Raw genomic sequence first — 23,361 nt, 5'->3', positions numbered from 1 at the left:
ATTAGTATGAGTTCAAAACCCACTAAAACCATCCATTTTGAAGATTTCAAAAAGGAGGATGGATAAGCCAGGTCCTTATATAATTTCTGGCAAAAGGAAAATCACAACGTGATGGAAATATTGTTATCTAATCATCAATTTCCCAATTTTTCTTTCCATAACAGTTTCTTTTATAAAATAATTGTCTTCTCACAGTCAAAACATCACCCTTACTTTTTTTTTTTAACAAATTAATTTTTTATTGGTGTTCAATTTACCAACATACAGAATAACACCCAGTGCTCATCCCGTCAAGTGTCCCCCTCAGTGCCCGTCACCCATTCACCCCCACCCCCCACCCTCCTCCCCTTCCACCACCCCTAGTTCGTTTCCCAGAGTTAGGAGTCTTTATGTTCTGTCTCCCTTTCTGATATTTCCCATACATTTCTTCTCCCTTCCCTTCTATTCCCTTTCACTATTATTTATATTCCCCAAATGAATGAGAACATACACTGTCCTTCTCCGATTGACTTACTTCACTCAGCATAATACCCTCCAGTTCCATCCACGTTGAAGCAAATGGTGGGTATTTGTCGTTTCTAATGGCTGAGTAATATTCCATTGTATGCATAAACCACATCTTCTTTATCCATTCATCTTTCGATGGACACCGAGGCTCCTTCCACAGTTTGGCTATTGTGGACATTGCTGCTAGAAACATCGGGGTGCAGGTGTCCCGGCGTTTCATTGCATCTGAATCTTTGGGGTAAATCCCTAACAGTGCAATTGCTGGGTCGTAGGGCATCACCCTTACTTTGAAAGCACAGGTTGATTGTGTGTGTGCACACACACGTGCTCATATGCTTTAGTATCTGCTAAAGCATAGCTTTGGAATCTATTTCATAGCACTGAAAAAGTGAGCAAAATTGGAACACTTGTCTTTTTCTGCTTTTTAAACATAGCAATATTTAAGCAAGTTTCCGAATTCTTTTAAGTAATTTTCCAAAGTGAATAAGATGGTCACTTCCCATCTTATTAAAAAAAATCATAAATATTTTAATATCTTGTTTCATGAAACTATTTTGAGGAATTGTAATGATTTATGACACAAACTGCCTGGAGTTAGACCAGATTTCACAGATTAAGGCCATAGTCCTCCGTAATACGGCTCTCCTTTCAGATACCAGCCACAAGCTGCGGGTTTTCAGCTTCCCTTACTTATTATCAACTTCCTACGAATTTGGGGGTTCCCATGACTCCTTCAGATTTGATAATTTGCTAGAACAACTCATTGGATTCAGAGAAGTGCTAGCCACCCTTACAGTTTTATTATAGCAAAAGAATACAAGATCCGAGCTATCCAAAGGGAGGGATGCATAAGGCAAGATCTGAGAGGGTCCCAAACATGAAGCTTTAATTGTTCCCATGGATGGCACATTAATGTATGCCATAGTATTGCCAGCCAGACGAGCTCACCTAAGTCTTGGTGCTCAAAGTTTTTTATCAGAGTTTGTTACATAGGAATGCTTCATTGAGTCATTTGCCAAGTTGAACTCAAGTCTTCATCTCTCCCCTGTCTTGGCTGATATCTCATGGCTCAAAGCCCAACCCCTCTAATTCTGTGGTTGATCTTTCTGGCTGGGTCAGTCCCTACCTTGAATCATCATGTTAGCACAAACGAGAGGCTCACTGAGAGTAACTTCATTAGCATAAACTATCAGGGTCCACCATGAATAACAAAGACATATCACTCAGGCGATTCTAAGGATTTAGAGGCTACCTCCCAGGAACCGGGTACAAAAGCAGCCAAATTCTTAATTACACAGGTATTTAAATTACAATATGATGCAACATACAGAGAGTGAATGAACAAGTGGAGATGCACCATCAACTTAAGAGTTGTGAAACCTCCACTCTTTCCTCATGATAGATCCTGTACCACACATGACTTGTAACCAACACTGAACCCATATGATAGTCATAAAGCTTATTTTACTTAACATTTTAAATACCTATTAATAGATGTTCTAGTATTTTATTTCTGTGCCCTAGAGGATCCTTTTAAGAGACCATCTGGGGTATTGTGCCTCATTTTAAAGATCACTGCTCTAGAGATCCCTTGGCTAAATAAAGAGTGCTATAGACTGAAAGTGTCTCCTCAAAATTCATATGTTAAAATCCTAATTACTGATATGATGGTATTACGAGGTTAGGCTTTTTGGAGGTAATAGGTCTTGAGGGTAGAACTCTCATGAATGGGACTGGTGTCCTTATTAAAGGGACCCCAGGGAGCTCCCACACCACTTCTGCCATGTGAGGATATAGTGAGAAGATGTCCATCTATGCTAGGAAGGGGGGTTCTCACCAGATAACAAATCTGCTGGCACATTGATCTTAGACTTCCCAGCCTCCAGAACTGAGAAATAAGTTATTTTAGCCACACAGTCTGTGGAATTTTGCTGCCCTTGACCTGTCTCTCTCTGTAGATAGAGGGTACTTCCCTGCCCTATTCATATTAAGTCCAGGTGACTTCCATTGGCTAGTGGGATCATGGTGGATGTAATGCCTTATCTGAAGAGAGGATTTGAATATTTCTACTTGTTTCAGCTTATAAGGAACTGCTCTATGAACCTAGGTTCCAGAATGAGAATATACTAAGAGCCAAGCAGAGTTACAATCAAGATCATTTATGTGAGACATACATGTTTGTCATTATAAGCCACTCACGTTGGGTTGTTTGTGATAATAGTGCAATCTAGTTATAATGTAATTTACTGCAGGGAAAGAGATACCTTTAGGAACATATTTTGTTTTTTACTTTATAAACTCAAACTATTAAGGCTCTGATAATGATTATTCTTGGGAGGAGGTTGTATGCATGCACACATGCAAATGTGCTAGTATTTGTTAGGTCTAGTAGTCATTTGCTAGAAAATTTGCAAGAATTAGCTCTCCCACCTCTTACATTTTTTTTCATATCCCTTTCCCTTTCCTTATTAAACAGTTCAGTTCTAAGTAAAATCTTAGGTGGAGCAGAAGAAAGTAAAGGTTTGTTGTAGGGTGTGATGGGAGAGCCACAGTGGTCGGGGACAGGTTGTCAGAATTCAGAAGGGTGATATTCAGGAGGGTGGCTTGACAGTGGTGTTGGAGTCCAAAAGAATGAGAACATCTCTGCAGGGGTGGGAAAGTATTTCCAGCATGGGGAACCAGACTCTGTGCATACTGAGAAGAGTGTCCACACATCACAATAGCCTAGTATAGAGAGGGTATGTATCAAAGGCACCCTGGTTTGGGGTGCTAGTGTCTGAAATGTGAAGAGGACATCTATGTAGTGGGGTAGGCAGGTGCAGGGAGCTTAAGCAGGATGATCCTTGCTGGGAGGTGGGGGACCTGGCATGGGATTTCATGGCCCAAGCAGAGTGAGGGAAGTGTACATGCAAAACGTAGATAGAGGCTGAACAAGATAAGGAAGTTGTCCATGTGGGAGGGTAGCCCAGTGTGGGGACTCTGAGCCCAGGAAGGTTGAGGAGAGTTTCCACTCAACTGGGGGTGGGGGGTCTTGTGTAGGGTTTTAGAACCTAAGTGGGATAAGGAGGATTCCCCATGGGGGTTAGGGAGCCAGCATCAGCAATCAGAGTCTAGGCAGAGTAAAGAGGGATTTCCTGTGGAGGGTAGCCTAGCGTGGGGTGTAGGACCTGAGCAAGATGAAGATGATGTCCATGGTGGTTGGCTGGTTCTGTGTACAAACATCCAAGCAAGTTAAAGGCTCTAACAATTAATGGTGGCCTGGATTGGGAAGTCAGAGCCCAATCAGGGAGAGAAGAGCTCAGAAAGGGAATCACAAAAAAGATAGAAAATTGACTAAATTGAGGGGATTACTTAAAAAAAAAAAACTTAAAGACAAAGGAAGCAGGTTTCTTACTGTAACAGAAGGACATTAGAAATGCAGAAGGGAGAAAACTAGAACGAACTCTGGTGTTGGGTTGGAATTGAAGGTTATTAGTGTGAATGCATGGTTTTCAATGTACCTTGATATAGAAATAAATAAGGTTAAGTGTTATGCAGTTGATGGAGGAGTTTGGTGAGGGAAATTAAAAGGAGGATCATTTAGAGAGAGCTGAACCTAGGGTGTGAGCTAAGAGCATGTCTGAGAAGATTCTGTATGAAGGATTCAATTTTTGGAGTGTTTTCCTCTTGCCCTTTAGAAAAAGCCGTATGTATCACTGAGTTTATCTCCTAATTTGTGATTCCATTATATTATCCTAACTTGTTAAAAAATAGTCACACTGACATGTATTTTCTTTTGTTGTGGTGTTGTGGGAATTAAAGTGATAGAGATGGGTAGGGTAAAGGCTGGCCTACTCTGTTAACATCCAGCACAAAGAGCTGCTTTTAGGAGCTGCTGGAAATAACTCTAGCAAAATCAATGGAGATCCATGAGAGAGTCAGTTAAGAACAGAGAAAAGCAGAGAGTGCTAAGAAGCAGCTTCAGAAGACATGATCTAAGCTTTGACTTCCCTACTACATTAGAAGACACTGACTCTTGAAAGTGGAGAGGCTAACATGTGAGTTTTTTGTCAATGATCCTCTTAGAATGTGATCCCCAAAAGTTGTCAGATCAGCTACACATGAGGAGAATACAGCATGAATGAGTATATGCCCAGGTTGGTAGAAATAATTATATTTGCGCGTAAAATTTCATTTTTGCTAATGAGTTCAGATAATACAGGTCTCAGAAAAGATTTTTCTAATTGCTTAGTTTGTTTCTTAACTTCCTGTGTTTATTTATTTATTTATTTAAGATTTTTATTTACTTATTCATGAGAAACACACAGAGAGAAAGAGGCACAGACAGAGGCAGAGGGAGAAGCAGGCTCCATGCAGGGAGCGTGACGTGGGACTTGATCCCAGGTGCCCAGGATCACGCCCTGGGCCGAAGGTGGCGCTAAACCACTGAGCCATCTGGAATGCCCCTGTTTTTTTTTTTTTTTTTAATCTATATTTGAATTCCCAAGTTCCTACTTTTATTGTATTTGCTGACATATATTTAAATGCTATGATTCTCGCTGTGTTGGTCCGGGGGGTTGGGCCACTCTCTGAGGTTTTTAATTTTCATGAGATTCCTCTCAGGGTTATTAGGGTTATTGCCTATCTGGGGCTCCTGTTCTTGGAAGTATGACAAGTTGCCACCATGTTCGAGTTTCATTTTAAAGTGTTTTAAGGAAGAGGTGAAAATTTTTTGAAAAGAGCAGATTTTTCAATATGACTTCAGAGACCACTTACACTGAACTAAGTTTCAAAAATGAACCCAAGTCCTCAGGCATCAAATGATGGCCTCCTGCAGGTAAGAAGCATTTTCTGGTGGACAAAGTTAATGAGATGAAGGATGAAGAGAGAATACTATAAATGAAGTATAGGTTATGTTAGTCGCTGCTTCTCTGGCCGCAATTGGGACACAAGATTGAGTTGCCAAGATGAGCATTAAGGGGTTTAGAGTTAATACTCTTAACAGAATTGAAGTGTGACAAGTCCAATACAGTCCTGAGTTAAGGAGAGTGATAATTATGCTGAGAAGTTGTTCTCCTGTGCCTTTTGAAGCTGAGTGAGATGCAGTCAAGAGATTGGCAATAGATCTTGAAACCATCAGTCCAGATGCAGGGACTATTGATGAATTAATGGGCTCAGTTAGAGGGGAAAAGTTTGAGTAGAGAATGTTGTGGGTGTATTTGTTAGTACTGAACTAAAGTGGAACCAAACACTGTTGCAGATGAAAGACTAGAAAGTTACAGAGAGTGCCTTATATTACAGGAGAAACTGCCCTGCATTCAGAAAATCCATTGCATACCCCACTTGTCAATACCCCATAACTTTGAGGAAACAATTCTTTCAAATTTTTTTTTAAGGAGGTATGAATGACAAATAACAGTATATAGTAGTCCCCTCTTATCTGGGGAATATGGTCCAAGATCCCCAGTGAATGCCTGAACAGTGGATAGTACCAAACCCTATATACTGTGTTTTTTTTTCCTATACACATATACCTATGATAAAAATTTAATTTATAAATTAGGCACAGTAAGACATTAACAGCAATAACTAATAATAAAACAGAACAATTATAACAATATACTATAATACAAGTTAGGTGAATATGATCTCTCTCACTCAAAATATTGAACTGCATTCACCTTTCTTTTTCTTGTGATGATGTGAGATGATAAAATTCTTATGTGATGAGATGATGTGAAGTGAATGACATAGGTATTAGCGTTAGGCTGCTCTTCACCTTCTGAGGATATATCAGAAGGAGGATCATCTGCCTCCAGACCACAGCTGACCACAGGTAATTGAACTCATGTAAAGCAAAACTGAGTAAGGGAGGGAGGACTGCTGTGTTAGTTTCAGATGTACACTGTAATGATTTGATTTTTGTATATATTTGTGAAATCATCACAATAAATCTAGTTAATGTTCATCACCATAAATTTTTATACAATTTTTTTTCTTGTGATGAGTCCTTTTAAGATTTAATCTCTTAGCAACTTCTGAGATGTAATAATATTTAATAGTTGATACTACTGTAATCTATAGTATTAACTATAGTCAACATGCTATACAACCATGACTTCTTTATTTTATAACTGGAAATTTGTACCTCTTAACCCCTTCCACCCATTCCCTACCACCACCTCCCCCACCTCTGGGAACCACCAATTTGTTCTCTGTATGAGTTTTGCTTTGTTTTGCTTTTTTGGAATCCACAGATAAATGAGATCCATATGCTATTTTCTCTGACTTATATCACTAAGTATAATGCCCTCAAGTTTCATCCATGTTGTCACAAATGATAAGATTTCCTTTTTTTAATGGCTGAATGATATTCTAATATAAATATCACATTTACTTTATCCATTCATGGATGGATGGCCATTTAGGTTGCTTTCCTGTCTTAACTGCTTTAAATAATGCTGCAATGAACATAGGGGTGCATATATTTTTGATTTAGTGTCTTTCTTTGGGTAAATATCCAGTAGTGAAGTTAATAGATCATATGATATTTCTATTTTTAATTTTTTGAGGAAACTTCATACTGGTTTTCACAGTGGCAGTAGTTTACATTCCCACTGACAGTGCCTGAGGGTCCCCTTTCTCCATATCCTTACCAACACTTGATATTTCTTGTCTTTTTGACACTAGCCATTGAGAAAATAATACTTAACCATGAAATAGTGACTAAAAATGTCTGACCTTATTTTAAGAATGTGATGAGGGGGGGTCCCTGGGTGGCGCAGCGGTTTGGCACCTGCCTTTGGCCCAGGGCGCGATCCTGGAGACCCGGGATCGAATCCCACATCGGGCTCCCGGTGCATGGAGCCTGCTTCTCCCTCTGCCTATGTCTCTGCCTCTCTCTTTCTGTGTGACTATCATAAATAAATAAAAATTAAAAAAAAAAAGAACGTGATGAGGGAATGACTATAATTAAGATTTATGTGCTATGGGACACCTGGGTGGCTCAGCGGTTGAGCATCTGCCTTCGGCTTAGGTCGTGATCCTGGGGTCCTGGGATTGAGTCCCACATCAGGATCCCTGCAGGAAGCCCACTTCTCCCTCTACTTGTGTCTCTGCCTCTCTCTCTCTGTGTCTCTCATGAATAAATAAATAAAATAAAATCTTTTTTTAAAAAAAGGCTTATGTGCTATGGCATTATTTAAAGTAGTTAAAGTTGGGAACAATCTGGAAGAATATTTATGTATATGATGAAATCCTATGCAACCACAATAGTGTTAAAGAAGAAAATATGGCTGTATAAAAAATGTTCATGGTATAGTGTATAAGAATATAGTAGATCAAAAACCAATATATATGGTATGTCAATCGTGTGGGGAAAATGTATGTATGAATATGTATGTATGTATGTATATACACTTTAAAAATTATTGGAAGGATGTTTTCCAAAACATTAACAATAGTTATCCTCAATGATAGGACTTTGTGCTTTTATATGTTTTCCAAAGTTTCTACAATGAACCTTGTTATTTTTTTCCTATTTTCATATTATTTCAAATTTCATATTGTTGGTAATACTATGTCATCCAAGAAAAGGGAGAAGGGGAAGAGGAGAAAGGAAGTAAAAGTCAGAATTTATTACTGATGAAACTCTTTTGATTTCTCCTTCAGCTCCCAAAGAAAAGACTAGCCCACAGAAAAGTAACCCCAGTTTTCCCAAGCTACTTTCTGTCTCATTGCTGATACTTCTGCTCCTATTGGCAATCTCATTTTTTATTGCTTTTATCAGTACGTATCCATTTGAATCTATGAGGAATGTCTGCCTTACATGAAGGGATGATATCCATTAAATACTGACATTTAATAGTGGGTATATCCAGAAATCTGGAAAAGAAGTTTTCTTTCAGCATGAAGGGCTGACACAATTAATGGGAATCTGTTAGGAATTTTATTGTTTATTTGAATTTTGTTTATAAAAATAATGGAATTCACTTTAGAGAAATTGAAGAGTTTGTGTACATGTGTTTGTGTTGTAGAGGGACATCTCTTAGGCACCATTTCTAACCTAAACAGTTGCGGAAGTAAGGACAAATCTATATATGACTATTAGTGTTTATAAGGCCAGGTTTTTTTGAGTGCCCAGACACATATTTTGAGGTGAACAAGTGGACAAAAGGAAATGGGAAGAAATGTTCCAGGAAGAGTTTCCCATTGAAATTTCACCTTAATTTTGTCTGTCCTGCTCAAGACTGTAAGCTCTAAAAGCCAATTTGGCAAATAAGCGGATATCCTCGTATCTTTGGTTTTAAGAATTTATCAAAATTTTATTTTGTTTTGTTTTGTTTTATTTTATTTTATTATTTATTAAAATATATTTTATTTATTTATTCATGAGAGACACAGAGAGAGAGAGAGAGGCAGAGACACAGGCAGAGGGAGAAGCAGGCTCCATGCAGGGAGCCCGTCGTGGGACCCGATCCCGGGACTCCAGGATCACGCCCTGGGCCAAAGACAGGTGCTAAACCGCTGCGCCACCCAGGGATCCCACCTATCAAAAATTTAAAAGGCATAAGAAGTAGTAAAGCCAGCATGTGGTGGATCAAAGAGCAAATGAGAGATGAGGAAAGAGAAAATTCACTTTCTAGAGGGAGAGGTAAGTATTTTTAAATTGTGAGGTACTTGAGTATATTGGTGTGCTGAAGAATAAGAGCCAGTTGGGAGTAGATAAAGGAAAGAAGATGAGGAAAATAATGCCCATTGCTCCTGATCAATGTTGGATTAAAAACATTATAAAAAAAAATCTTACTCTGTAGGTAACCCAGAACTCTTCAGAATTAGCTCATCCCTCATTGCCCTGCAAAGATCTATGCTGCATACACCCTCAGAAGCGTTTGTTTTCCCTCCATTCTCTCACCCCTAAGGCTTAGGCTTTGCAGTATTGAAAGACAATATGGATGAATCCCTTTGCTGTCATTCAAATGGAACTGTCATGTTCTCTTTCAACTATTGATCTTTTAGCTATTCCTGGAGAAATTATGGTTTCAAAGTCAGTAGAATTAGGATTACATTGAATGTGGGGTGATGAGAAATATTTTCTGTAGTCAAGATCCTTTTACTCAAGCAATTGGGCATTTGTAGATTTTGTTGCTATAAAATAGAATGCAAAAAAGTAGAAGGCAAAGTAAATGAATGGCCTTTTTTTTTTCAGTTTTTTTTTTTTCAAAAATATTCTCACCTTGTTAAGGAAAAAAAGACTACAAAAGAACTCACTTACACAGCATTGGAATGTATGAAAGAAAATTTGACCATGGAAGGTAAAAATTAATGTGCTTATAATCCAGTAGTTGACTATACTGTATAAGGATACCAAGTTAATATTTCCAATAAGATTCACAGGTAGATCATACTAAGCAGTTGAGTCTTGGTCATTTTAAAGTGTAGAAATACATAAGACCTAAACTTCTTATATGCATATCTTTATCTGTATAAAGAAGTAGTCTTGGTTGTGGAGCTGGCTGTTTAAATCCATGGATAATCTCTTTATGGAATGATTATCCAACCACATCCTTGATGTTCTCTTCAGAACACACTTTCTCAGTTTTTTTTTTTAAGGTTTTTATTTATTCATGTGAGAGAGAGAGGGGTGGGGGCAGAGGGAGAATCAGGCTCCATACAGGGGGCCCCACGTGGGACTCGATCCCAGGTGTCCAGGATCATGCCCTGGGCTGAAGGCAGTGCTAAACCGCTGAGCCACCGGGCTGCCATATGCATAGGCTGAGAATTTTCCAGATCTTCAAATTCTGGTTCCTTTCTGTTTAACACTCCAATTTATCTCTTTCATCTTTCATTTTACTCTAAGCAGTACACAGTATTAATACTTTGCTTAGATATCTCCTCTGCTAAATCTCCACTGTCACTTACAAATTCTATTTTTCACAAAATTAGAACACAGTTCAGCAAATTCTTTTCTGTTTTATAGTAAGAATTGTCTTTCTTCCAGTTTTCAGTAACATGTTTCTCATTTCTGAGACCTTACCAGAAGCATCTTTATTATTTTTTTAAAAATTTTTATTTATTTATGATAGTCACAGAGAGAGAAAGAGAGAGAGGCAGAGACATAGGCAGAGGGAGAAGCAGGCTCCATGCACCGGGAGCCCGATGTGGGATTCGATCCCGGGTCTCCAGGATCGCACCCTGGGCCAAAGGCAGGCGCCAAACCACTGCGCCACCCAGGGATCCCAGCATCTTTATTTTTTTTAAAGATTTTATTTATTTATGAGAGAGAGAGAGAGAGAGAGAGCAGGATCGGGGGAGGGGCAGAGGGAGAAGCAGGCTCCCTGCTGAGCAGGGAGCCCAATGTGGGACTCCATCCCAGGACCCCAGGATCACTACCCGAGCCGAAGGCAGATGCTCAACCCACTTAGCCACCTAGGCACCCCCAGAAGCATCTTTAATGTTCATATTTCTACCAAATTCTGTTCATTATAGGATATATATATTCTTTGAGATGATAGGAGCTTTTTCTACAGCTCTCTTTTCTTTCTGGGTCCTTAGCAGAATTACCTTTAACATCCATATTTCTAGCACCAGCCTTTTCAAGGCAATCTAGGCTTTTACTAGCAGGCACCTTAGAACTCTTCTAGCATCTGCCTATCACCCAGTTCTGAAACCACTTTCACATTTTTAGGTATTTGTTACACCCCACTTTGGTACCAGAATCCATATTAGCCTGCTTGGCTGCCATAACAAAATATCACAAACTGGGCAACCTAAACAATAAGTTTATTTTCTCACAATAATGGAAGCCAGAAGTCCCAGGTGCCATAAGAGTTGGTTTCTTTTTTTTTGTTGTTTTGTTTTTAAAGATTTTATTTATTTACTCATGAGAGACACACACACACAGAGAGAGAGAGAGAGAGGCAGAGGCAGAGGGAGAAGGAGGCTCCATGTAGGGAGCCTGACATGGGACTCGATTCCGGGTCTTCGAGGATCACGCCCTAGACCGAGGCGGTGCCAAACTGCTGGGCCACCCGGGCTTCCCAAGAGTTGGTTTCTGGTGAGGCCCTTCTTCTTAGCTTGTAAACAGCCATCATCTTGTTGTGTCCTCACATAGCCAGTCCTCTTTGTGAATGGGAGGGAGAGACAGCTTTCTGGTCTCTTCCCCTTCTTATAAGAACACAAGTCCTATTGGAATAAGGCCCTACTTTTTTTATAACCTCATTTAACCTTTATTACTTCCTTAAAGGCTACCACTATAGTAACATTGAGGATTATAACCTCAACACATTAATTTTTGGGGGAACACAGTTCAGTTCAAAACAAGTTTCTATAATTTATTGGAAATTCTTGTGTATATGATATTTGTTTCTTCTTTATTTATTAACTTAATCATCTATCTATATTAGTGTGTACTCATGGATATTTATCTTATACTTTGGGTTGTAATCCAGTGCTATATTTATTTGTTGCTCATATTGTTCTACCTTTGCCATTGGGAATTCTTTCAGTTGGTTCCTGTGGCCCTTGGACTTGCCCCCATCAATGTGTTGTTACGTTTTGTTTTTGAGCACTTGTTTACTTTCTGGGACTGTAATTTTCTCTGGGCCTATACTGTATGTTTCCTGTTTCAGTCTTAGAATCAATTCTATGTGGAGCCATGGCTTCTGTTATTGAAGAATGGTATTAGAAACCAAGATTTGAATACTAGGTATACTCATTGCTGCTGAGGTGTTATTTCTTTTAGGTCATCTCAGTTCACAGAACAAGGAAATATATATCTGTGTACTAACCTGTATATGTGAATATATTGATAAATATTTGTGCATACAGTTGTGTATATAATAAGATACACATCAGCTTTTACTGATGTCTGAAACTTTCATTGATTACATTGCTTCTAGCCTACTCCCCTTGATATCTTTAAAGATCACTTCAACAGAGAAATCTGGTTCCCATCATCTGCTCAATACATTTACATAATTATTCAATTCCAATGTACACATATAGCAGTATCAGAATTGTAAACTCAAACCACCTTGGGAAACAACTTTATCAGCTAGAATACAGTACCTATGTGCAGTTTTTTTTTGTTTTTACTCTTATAGATTCCATTTCCAAAGTTACCGAGATCATCATCCTACCTCCAGCCAGTGTCGTTGTTTCCAACACTTGTAATACAGTTAGATTGTCTCGTCATAGTCTTCATTCTTTACTGGATCCCCTGACCTCCTAAATGAACTTTAAAAATTTCCATGGAATAAATATGTAAATTTATGTGGTTTTGACAAATGCATAATGTTACGTAGTTTTACATAAAAATCTGTGCTCTACTCTCCCTTCTAGACTCTTGGTAACCACTGAAATTTCATTTTATTTTATTTTTTATTTTATTTTTAAAAAGATTTTATTTATTCATGAGAGACACACAGAGAGAGAGAAAGAGGCAGAGACATAGGCAGAGGGAGAAGCAGGCTTCATGCAGGGAGCCCGACGTGGGGCTCGATCCTGGGTCTCCAGGATCACGCCCCGGGCTGAAGGCGGCACTAAACCGCTGAGCCACTGGGGCTGCCCACCACTGTAATTTTAACTGCTTATATGGTTTTGCTTTTCCCAGATGTCTTATCATTGGGATTATAGTTGGTAGTCTTTTTACTCTAGATTATTTTATCATTTAATTTTTTTTATTGAAGTATAATTAACATACAATGTTATATTAGTTTCAGGTGTATAATATATTGATTGGACAATTCTATATGTTAATTAATGTTCACCTCAGTAAGTATAAATATAGTCACCATCTATCACCATACAATGTTATTAATATTATTGGCCATATTCCCTATGCTGTACTTTTCATCGCTATGACTTATTTATTTTATAAGTGGAAGTTTGGGGGCACCTGGGTGGCTCACTTGGTTAAGTGTCTGACTCTTGATTTTGGCTCAGGTCGTGATTTCAGGTTTGTGAGATTGAGTCCCATGTTGGGCCCAGTGCTGGGCATGGAGCCTGCTAAGAATCTCTATCTCCCCCCTTGGTCCTTAATTTTAATAATACACACACTTAAATTTTTTCTTTTATATTGGACATCTCTGGCCTTCTGTCAATACAGAGAAAGATTGGAGCTGCTGCCCAAAGGATTGGAAGTCATTTAGTTCCAACTGCTACTTTTATTTCTACTACACCAAGAAATTGGACTGAGGGTGAGAGGAACAGCTCAGAAATGAAGGCTGACCTGCTGGTGATTAACACCAAGGATGAACAGGTACTTTCTAATAGATGATGGAGTCAACGGTCCGCTGGTTATTGTATACATCTCTTGTCTAAGGAGGTTTCCACTGTTTTGGAATATTGGTGGTGTGGCAGAAGGCTTTTAGTAAAACTGATAGGAAAGGCTACTTAAGCCTTCACGTGCTACACCTTCTTCCTGGTTTCATAAAACTAATCTCTCCCAAAATAAATTGGGGCATTTGAAATATAATATATGGGGTCTGAATAGAAGAATGAAAATATTTTGTTTGAAATATATTTATTATATTATATTAAATATTTTATAAATTATTAGCTATTTCACTGAGAAGGGTATTATTATATCAGAGCGGAGTTCAATAATGAAGGGTCACAATCGGCAATCAAGAATGAAGTTGAAGTTATGAAAGGAAAATGATTTAATCTGCAAAAATCTTCTAATGCATGACTTTGAAGAATACCTCTTAGTGAAAGAGGGAAGTGAATCTGAGATGAAAATTCACTATGATCATGGCTAGAAAATTGCTTCCATTTGTGTTGAACGTTACTATATTCTGAATGTTTATGTCTCCCCCAAGCTTCATATGGTGAAATCCTGACCCCCAAAGATGGTGGTATCTGGCAGGGTCATTGAGAGGTGCTTAGGTACTGAGGGTGAAACCCTCGTGAATGGGATTTGTGTTCTTATAAAAGAGATCCCACATAGCTACCTTGCCCCTTCTACCATGTGAAGACATAGTGAGAAAAAAGCTACGAACCAGGAGGAGAGCCTTCACCTTACCATGCTAGCACCCTGATCTGAGATTTCCAACCTTCAGAACTATAAGAAAGAAACTTGTTTATAAGCTATCCAGTTTGTAGTATGTTGTTATAGCAGCCTGAGCAGACTGAGCCAAGCATCGTGCTTACAAGTGATGTCTTTGATCCTGCTCTGGTTTAGCCAGAGAGGACTGAGGCTCCTGGGCAGGGACCCAGTATGGCTCTTCGTGGATCCTTTCCTTTTCTTCTCTTCTCCATAAGGTTGTAAAGAACTCAGTTCTACCTGAATGCTCTAAAGGCTATATAACTCCTTTCTTTTCTTCCTTTGGATTTATCTCCCAGAACCTGGATATATATATTCTGCTTATTACATAGGGCTATCAGACCCAAAGGGAAAAAGAGATTAGCAATGGGTTGATCAAACACCATACAATGAAAGTGTCACGTGAGTACAGAATTAGGTAAAGGAATCCTGAGCGCTGGATCATGCAAGGATTTTAGAGTGTTCCAACTATCAGATGTGAAAATAAAATAGCTTACTCTTCTTTTAACTCTTGGGTTAAATAATTTTATTTATTATTTCATTTAATCATCACAGGAACTCTGTGAAGCACACATTATTATTTTTCCTACTGTAGATATGAGGAAATTGAGCTTAGAGTGTTTAGATAACTCAGCAAATGTTATCCAGCATTGGCACCAAATGATCCTCAAATCCAGCTCTATTTGATGCTGAAATCTGTACTTTCAGTCACTACATTATATCTCTAGACATAACAAAAATTTATGTCAATTAAGATCATGGCTAATTATTGACTTACTATTTTTTTTTGACTTACTATTTCTCAAAAAGCAAATAAGCTAAATTCTGATAGTTAATATCTCATATTTATGTAGGTTTTTTTAAAACTCTTTTAATACGTTAGTGCATTTTAGTACAATACCACCTTTGATCTTCATATCACTGCGTGACACATATAGGAATATGACTAGAATCTCTATTTTTTTAGATATAGAAATCAGGGAAATTAAATTATATGTCCAAGATAACAGGGATTTTAGCAGATTTAGAGATTTTAACTAGTTCTTTGGACTCCAAAAGCAATATATATATACACACACATATATATGTATATACTATATGTATTATGGAAACAAACTACAAAGATAGTTGAGACTGGGATGAAATCTTTTTTTTTTTTTTTTTTCATCATTTAAGGGAGCTTATGGACTGGCAGTCCCCTGGAAATAGGACATAATGATGGGCAAATAGAAGGGCTATCTGCTAGGAGAATGCTTAATGCAATAAGATGACACAATACTGGGTGATACACATTTTTGAGAGAAATGCCAGAGCTTCTGGTAAAGAAGAAACTGCATGAGAATTGGAGAAGGAATGATTTGGGCATATCTGACCTTGACTTTCACACAGTTCAGTCCCAGCCCCCTCCCTTGCTGTGCCTCTAACCCTTTTCAAAACACTGTTTGAAGAAACAACCTCATCCATTTTTTCCCTTTCAGATTTTGGCACTCAGGTGAACCCAGTAATGTTGATGAGCATTGTGTCATGCTACATTTTCATTATTTTTCAAGACAATGGGGCTGGAATGATGTTCCTTGTAATGGACACCACAAGTTGCTTTGCAAGATGAAGAAGATCTACTTATGAATGGGAACATTCTATATGAAACTGTGGTTGAATTGGTACCCACCATTACAGAGATAGCTAATTTGCTCTTTTTAGTCATGTGTTAGTCTTGTGTAAGGAATCTCCATAGCATTTTTCAGTAGGCTGTCACCTATTCCATTTATGATAGAATCAGTGTGCACATCCATTCATTTGTTCCTTCGTGTGTAGAGACCCTTTTGCAGACACATGGAGCATGAAAATTCTTTTCTAATTTTTGTCTGAGTGCTAAGGAGTTAGAGATTGATATATGATGAGGTTCCTCCATCTGTCTGGATTTTTTTTTTTTCATGAGGTTGGTCAAAAGCAAAATAATTCCAACTATTGCTTTCCATTTCTCTCAGATATATTTATTACTTTTAACTGAAGCGTATTATGTGACAGTTTGGATATAATACACATCGATGGAAGTTAAGTTCCAGCTTTGTCCCAGTAGAATATTTGGAGATCTTAACATTCTCTGATCAGTCTTGGACTTTATTTAACATCAGGGTACAGTCAAAGGGAAATCAGAAATTGAACATTAGAGATTTAGAATTAGAAGTTATTACTAGTGAGTTGACATGGATTTATAGTCGTTAGGTATTCTAATAGTTTTTTTCCTTTGCTTAAGTTTTATAAGGTTTCTATGTGTAGATTGCCACTCAAAATAGCTCACGGTTTGTTTGTGTTCCCCTTTTCACTGAAGTTCTTACTGATCATTTTGTTTCTGCTACAATATACAAGTATATCAAATTTACAAAAAAGTCTGTTATTCATTACTTTCATATGCTAATTATAATTGATCAGAATAAAGCTGATTTTAGGCATGGCTCTCCCAGTGTGACTTCTTGAGATCATTCCCTGATTATCTTGATGCAACTGAGTAATTACATTTGCCAGTCATTTCCTGACTGTATCTAAAAAAGTTCTTTTTATCCAGATCTGTTCTTATCCATAGTATGTAGAATTTACCAGTTTACTTCTTGGAGAGCAACTTACAATTCTGGAAGAATTCTAGGGAAACTGCTTACAAAGAGCTTTTCCCACTATTATTTCAATAATATGGGGTTAGAATGAAGGGCAAAGAGAACCACTTTATTAAATGCTTTTGATTACCGGATAGAGGGTGTGCTTGAGCTGAAGTGCAAGGGAGAATTGGTGATATTAAGTCACTGCTGGAACTTTTCTCTCACCTCCACCTTACATTTTATGAAAGTGATCCAGATCCTATTTTCTTTAATTTTCTATAAAGCACCACTAAATCAAGATTGTAGGTAACAGAGTTTATGTAAGATTTGTGTTTAAGGAGTGATATTAAAATGAAGAGCCATCCAATTGATTTCAAATCAGTAGACAGAATTGTGATAAATAAGATTGTTGCTTTAAGCCACTAAGTTTTGGGGTGAGTTTATTATTCAGCAATGTATACCAGAAACACCATTGAATTATATTACTTTTGAATCAGATTCTGCAAAATAATGAAGCAAATTCAATTACATTGCTGTCTCTAAAAAGATTGACAGTTTTAAAGTGAGAGGAGATTAATTTTATTATTAAATAAAATGCAAAATTGAAGTGTTTATTTTTTATACAACTTAATTCTTATGTAGTAGGTGTATTATATTACATCATGGATATGTGGTTCTTAAAGTATTAAATATGACCAAACAAAAATGAAGTATTATTAAATATTAAGTATGACCAAAAATTGTTTTCAGATCACTGTTCTAGAAGGTGGATTTTAAAATGCTTGATTAAAGTTCAGGTAATTGTTCTCTTTGAGGTAAAAGGAAAATACTGGCTACAGGCAAAAGTATTTGAAGAAAGTGTGTTTACATATTGGTTTATGAAGATATATTTAAGCAACTATGAGTGAAATATACTTAGAATTTTAGGCTCTATCTTCATCTTTTTTTTTTTTAATTTTTTTTAAAAATTTTTATTTATTTATGATAGTCACAGAGAGAGAGAGAGGCAGAGATACAGGCAGAGGGAGAAGCAGGCTCCATGCACCGGGAGCCCGATGTGGGATTCGATTCCGGATCTCCAGGATCACGCCCTGGGCCAAAGGCAGGCGCCAAACCGCTGCGCCACCCAGGGATCCCGCCTATCTTCATCTTTATGGTTGCTATTAAAACCAAATAAACATATAAACAAATCTACCAACACTTACAGCCCTTTTAGTCAACCTGCCACTTTGTAAATGGAAAAGCAGAAACCATGGACTCTTCAGTACTGGGAAAAATACTTCTGCCCATTGGAGTTAAAACAATCAGCCTGGATGATTTCTCTGAAGGTGGGAATCTGCTGCTACATGACAACTCTTCAGGGTCTGTTGGTCTGTTGGTCTAAGTGGAAATCATCCATGGTACCTACTTTGTCAAAGATGAATTCGGTGACTCAAGGATGGAAGAAATAATGTAACAATCCAACTGTATTAAGCCAAATGTTCAGTATAAGTATTTGATTAAATTAATCACATTCTCTCTACACAATGAAATGCTCTGCACCAGTTAAAATTATTAACTGCACCAGTTAAATTTATTATGGAACTATATAATAAAAGAACCTGTATTTAGGACTGTGGTGTATATTGTTGGTCTATTTATACCTTCTTCCTTAGAAACAGAACTTTGATGTTTAGAGAGTCACTTTCATATAGCCCAGATACCTTGTGACCTTTCAGGTCTGAGTGGATACTGATTAGTCCAAGGCAATCAAAACAGTTACCCTAGGGGTTGGTTTAGAAAAAGGCACAAATTGCAAGTTTGTCAACCAATCACCTCTCCATGTTCCCCGATGATTCAGGAAGCTAATCTTTGTTTCCCAAAGAATAGGAACAGAGAAATATGTAGTCCTGCCTGCTACTGATAGTCATTCTATCACTATGAGGGGAATTAGCTTTAGGATGACAGGAACACCATGGATGGCAAAGTAAGACAATGGAAAGAATCTGGTTTCTTAAGGGTATTGTTGAGCCACTGAATCAACTATTCCTGAAGCATATTCTACTCTGGCTTTTTAATAACTAAAGCTAATAAATTTTCTAATTATTTAAGCCTGATTAGATCTTGACTGATATAAAACAGTATATTATTTTTAGTGACCAAACTTTATTGAGATTCAATGGTCTAAAGGAAGAAGTTAACATTTTTAGAGCACAGTTCAGTGATTTTGTTTGTTTTAGATTCTATATATGAGTGGACTCATATGGTATGTGCCTTTCTCAGTCTGATTTGTTTCACTTAGCATAATACCTTCTAGGTCCATCCATATTGTCTCAAATGGCAGGATCTCATTTTTTATGGCTTTTTAATATTCCTCTCTGTTTGTGTATGTGTGTGTGTGTGTGTGTGTGTGTGTGTGTACACACCCACCCACCACATTTTCCTTATCCATTTACTTATTGAGGGACACTTGAGCTGATTCCATAACTTGGCTATTGTAAATAATGCTGCAATAAACACAGGGATGGGGATCCCTGGGTGGCGCAGCGGTTTGGCGCCTGCCTTTGGCTCAGGGCGCGATCCTGGAGACCCGGGATCGAATCCCATATCGGGCTCCCGGTGCATGGAGCCTGCTTCTCCCTCTGCCTGTGTCTCTGTCTTTCTCTCTCTCTCTCTCTGTGTGAATATCATAAATAAATAAATAAATTAAAAAAAAATAAACACAGGGATGCTTATGTCCCTTTAAGTTAGTGTTTTTATTTCTTTGGCTAAATACCTAGTAGTGGAATTACTGGATCATGTGATATTTCTATCTTTAATTTTTTGAGGAACTGCCATACTTTTTTCCATAGTGGCTGTAGCAATTTATATTTCCACTAACAGTGCACAAGAGTTCCCTTTTGTTCATGTTCTCGCACTTGTTATTTCTTGTCTCTGATTCTAGTCGTTTCTGGCAGGTGTAAGGTAGTATCTAATTGTGGTTTTGACTTGCATTTTCCTGATGATTAGTAATGCTGAACATCTTTTGATGTGTCTGTTGGCCAAGCGAAATTAGTTTTCAACAAAAATATACAATTTTTGTTAGTGCATTTGTGAAAAAATTCTTTAAATGGATCTGAAATTTTCATTAGAATTTCAAATGGATTAGTGGCCCAGAAAAGTTTCATTATTCATCTGGGTTGATTTCAGTTTCCCAACACATTAAGTTCACTACTATAGTCCTCTGATAAGGGGTAAAGAAAAACAAAATCATTTAAGGTTACACAAATAAACTGTTCCACTTCTAGTAATGGAGAACTATTTTATTGTAGACCAACCTTTCTAACAACAAGAACAACAACAAAAACTAGCTGGAGAAAGTTGGTTTCAAAGCATTGGGGAGCTATCATGGCACTTGACGTGAGGCACATAACCAATCTGGATCCATGAACAATGATCAGCCATTCTTCCCCCAATTTCTTGGAATTAGGTAATCCACAGAATCTTGATATAATCCCAAAGGATCATCCCAGGAATGACTTATAGAAAATATCTTATCAGCCTGTAGTAATAAGAAACAACAATAATGATCTCATAAATTGAAAATAATGAGACACTATCTTGTACATGTGCGTCTGTATATAAGAAATATACACATTTGTGTGGAAAAATATCTGAGTCTAAAAATCTCTTAGAAAATAGTGCTTGCCACCAACTGTTGATTTATTTATCTCAATTTATAAACAAGAGACTCAAACTGGGTCTACTTAGTTCAACCATGGACAATAATTTTCAAAAGGGCAAACTAGTGCTGCTTTCTTGAAAAGGGATTTGGTTCAAATTGCTGATTGACTCCTGATATCCCCTTTAAAGGAGTTCAAGCCAAAAGAACAATATACACTTTGACTATAATAGTATGTGATTTTATTTTCAATCCATGTATGTTATTATCTTTTCCATTCCTAGATACTGCATTACTCCCTTATTAGACTGAAGTGTCCTGTGTTTGTCTATACATCTGACCTGAACCTACCCACAAGTCTGCTTTTGGTATAATCTCACTCTCTCCCTATCAATTTTTGCTTTACATTTTATTTTGGTGTATTACACTTTTTTGCCTTTCCTCCTACTCAGCTCCTTGTTCAAAAGTTTGCTACTATAATCTAGAAATGTATAAGGACCAAAGAATGGAGCACAGGGTTGCCAGTGGTCAAGAGTAAAAAGTGACTTGGGGAGCATACATTTGAGATGGGCAAGGAAGCAAATAGGTCTTTAAATTGATTTTCATATATATATATATATATATATATATGGTTTATAAGAATTGTTTTCTTTGGAGCATGAAGTGAGTTAGTCCTTGGGTTTGTGTTTCTATAATCTGAGGCGAACTGGAAACAGATGGAGATATTTTATAACCACTTCTCCCTCTCCCTTTATGAGTTGTTGCATCTCTAACCAGCCCCAGGGAACATTTTCTGGGGTTCTCAATATCAATTTTACCATTAGCTGTAACTATCCCATCACTTTAAAAGCTTGTTGAATTCAATATGCATCTATCCAGAAGGGATTTTTTTTGTTTTCAAGACTCCTCACTTGAGAATGTGGAGATATTTGTGCTATTAATAAAGAGAAAGATCTACATTCTAGAGACTATGTTAATGAAGGCTGTCTCTGATGTTATACTCCTTTCAAGCTCCCTCTTTCCTAATCAGGGAGATAATAAAAGATTACTAAACTATTCCCAATATTGGTCTTGATGTAATAAGAATATTTCATCACTTTTGCAGATAGATTCCAGAATCTTCCATTTTGCAGTCATATTCCTGAACAATGTTTGTGGATCTTTATGTAATTTCTATATTAACCCTTATCACTGAAGCTATATCTAGTCAATCAGACTTTTACTTACTTCCTAAGACACTGTTCAATACATGGATTAAGCTTTCCCTAAAATTCAATGTGAAAGTTTACTTGTGAACACTTAATTAAAATCCACAAATAAATTTCTTTTAGGGCATATGAAGTTTTCTTCCCTTATCCAGATCTACTGGTTGTATTGCACTTTCCCCACACGTGACCTCACATATGAATGTGTGTTAGTTGTAGACACCCTCTAATACACTGTCTTCCACTACTGGCTTCCCTAGTGATTACATGTTCTCTAGGCACAAAAACCCTATTTTGAGAGTGCAACTATAATTAATTTTATAATCATAATATAGATTATGCTCTTTGATTTTTCATGTGGGAGTCTTTCCAAGCATGAGAAGCAAAGGTTTTCGAATGAAATATTGAAGATAATATGTTGGCAAATCGAATTTAAATTAAAAAATATTGAAGATATTGTTCAATTTACTTCCAAATATTTTAAGTTCATTTTGTGATAAGTTACAAAGACCTTTTTGCTTTTTAAGCTACAGTGTGGTTTTCTACTTGCTGATAAGGTAATTAAAAGTAGTATTGGGGGCACTTGGGTGGCTCAAATGGTTGAGCATATGCCTTTGGCTCAGGTCATGATCTCCAGGTCCTGGGACCAAGCCCCACATTGAGCTCCCAGCTCATTGGGGAGTCTGCCTCTCCCTTTCCTTCTGCCTCTTCCTCTGCTTGTGTTCTCTCTCTCTCTCCAATGAATGAATAAAAAAATCTTTAAAAAAATAGTATTGAATAGTCTGGAAGGGAGTGAAAGTGACTTCCTATGTCAAATGGGCTATGTTTGAAGTTCCTTCTGAGATGTAAATCAAATCAGTCTTTTTTCCCCCCACAGTCTTTATTAAAACACAATTATTACCTAAGTTAAAATCTGCTTTAGTTTTCATGACCAAGTGGAAAAGAGGAGGAGATTTAGGAACAGTTATTTCATTAAAGGAAGCAGATATTCAGGACCCCAAGACATAAAGGTTTGACAGTATTGAGCTTTAGTAGTAGAAAGACAATAAAGAGTAAGTGAAGAATCATGGCAGGACCTAGGAGAGAATAGGTCTTGCTTAAAGAACACATCATTGAGCATAAAAGTTAATATTTATCTGAGACATTTAAAATGTCTAAATGTTTAAAGGCTCCTCTTAGTTATTTACCTCATATATTTGTCTGTAACAACTAATAGACATTTTAGATTTTATCAAAATAATCTGTAAACTGCCTCAAACACGTGGAGGTTAAGGACCATCCTGCTAAAAGATGAAAGGGTCAACCAGGAAATTAAGGAAGAATTAAAAAGATTCATGGAAACTAATGAGAATGAAGATACGACCGTTCGAAATCTTTGCGATGCAGCAA

At 37.4% G+C, this 23,361-nt stretch overlaps 1 pseudogene; it reads left to right on the top strand.

The window, feature by feature from the left end:
* The first annotated feature begins 354 nt into the window (after window positions 1-354).
* LOC129503374 (C-type lectin domain family 4 member A-like) lies at window positions 355-18,738 on the top strand (annotated as a pseudogene).
* The last annotated feature ends 4,623 nt before the right edge of the window (window positions 18,739-23,361 follow it).

The sequence above is a fragment of the Nyctereutes procyonoides genome, unplaced genomic scaffold, assembly GCF_905146905.1.
Source record: "Nyctereutes procyonoides isolate TBG_1078 unplaced genomic scaffold, NYPRO_anot_genome, whole genome shotgun sequence".
In the NCBI taxonomy this organism is placed as follows: Eukaryota; Metazoa; Chordata; class Mammalia; order Carnivora; family Canidae; genus Nyctereutes; species Nyctereutes procyonoides.
The sequence above is the reverse complement of the archived record's forward strand: the minus strand, read 5'-3'. Positions and strand labels throughout refer to the sequence as shown.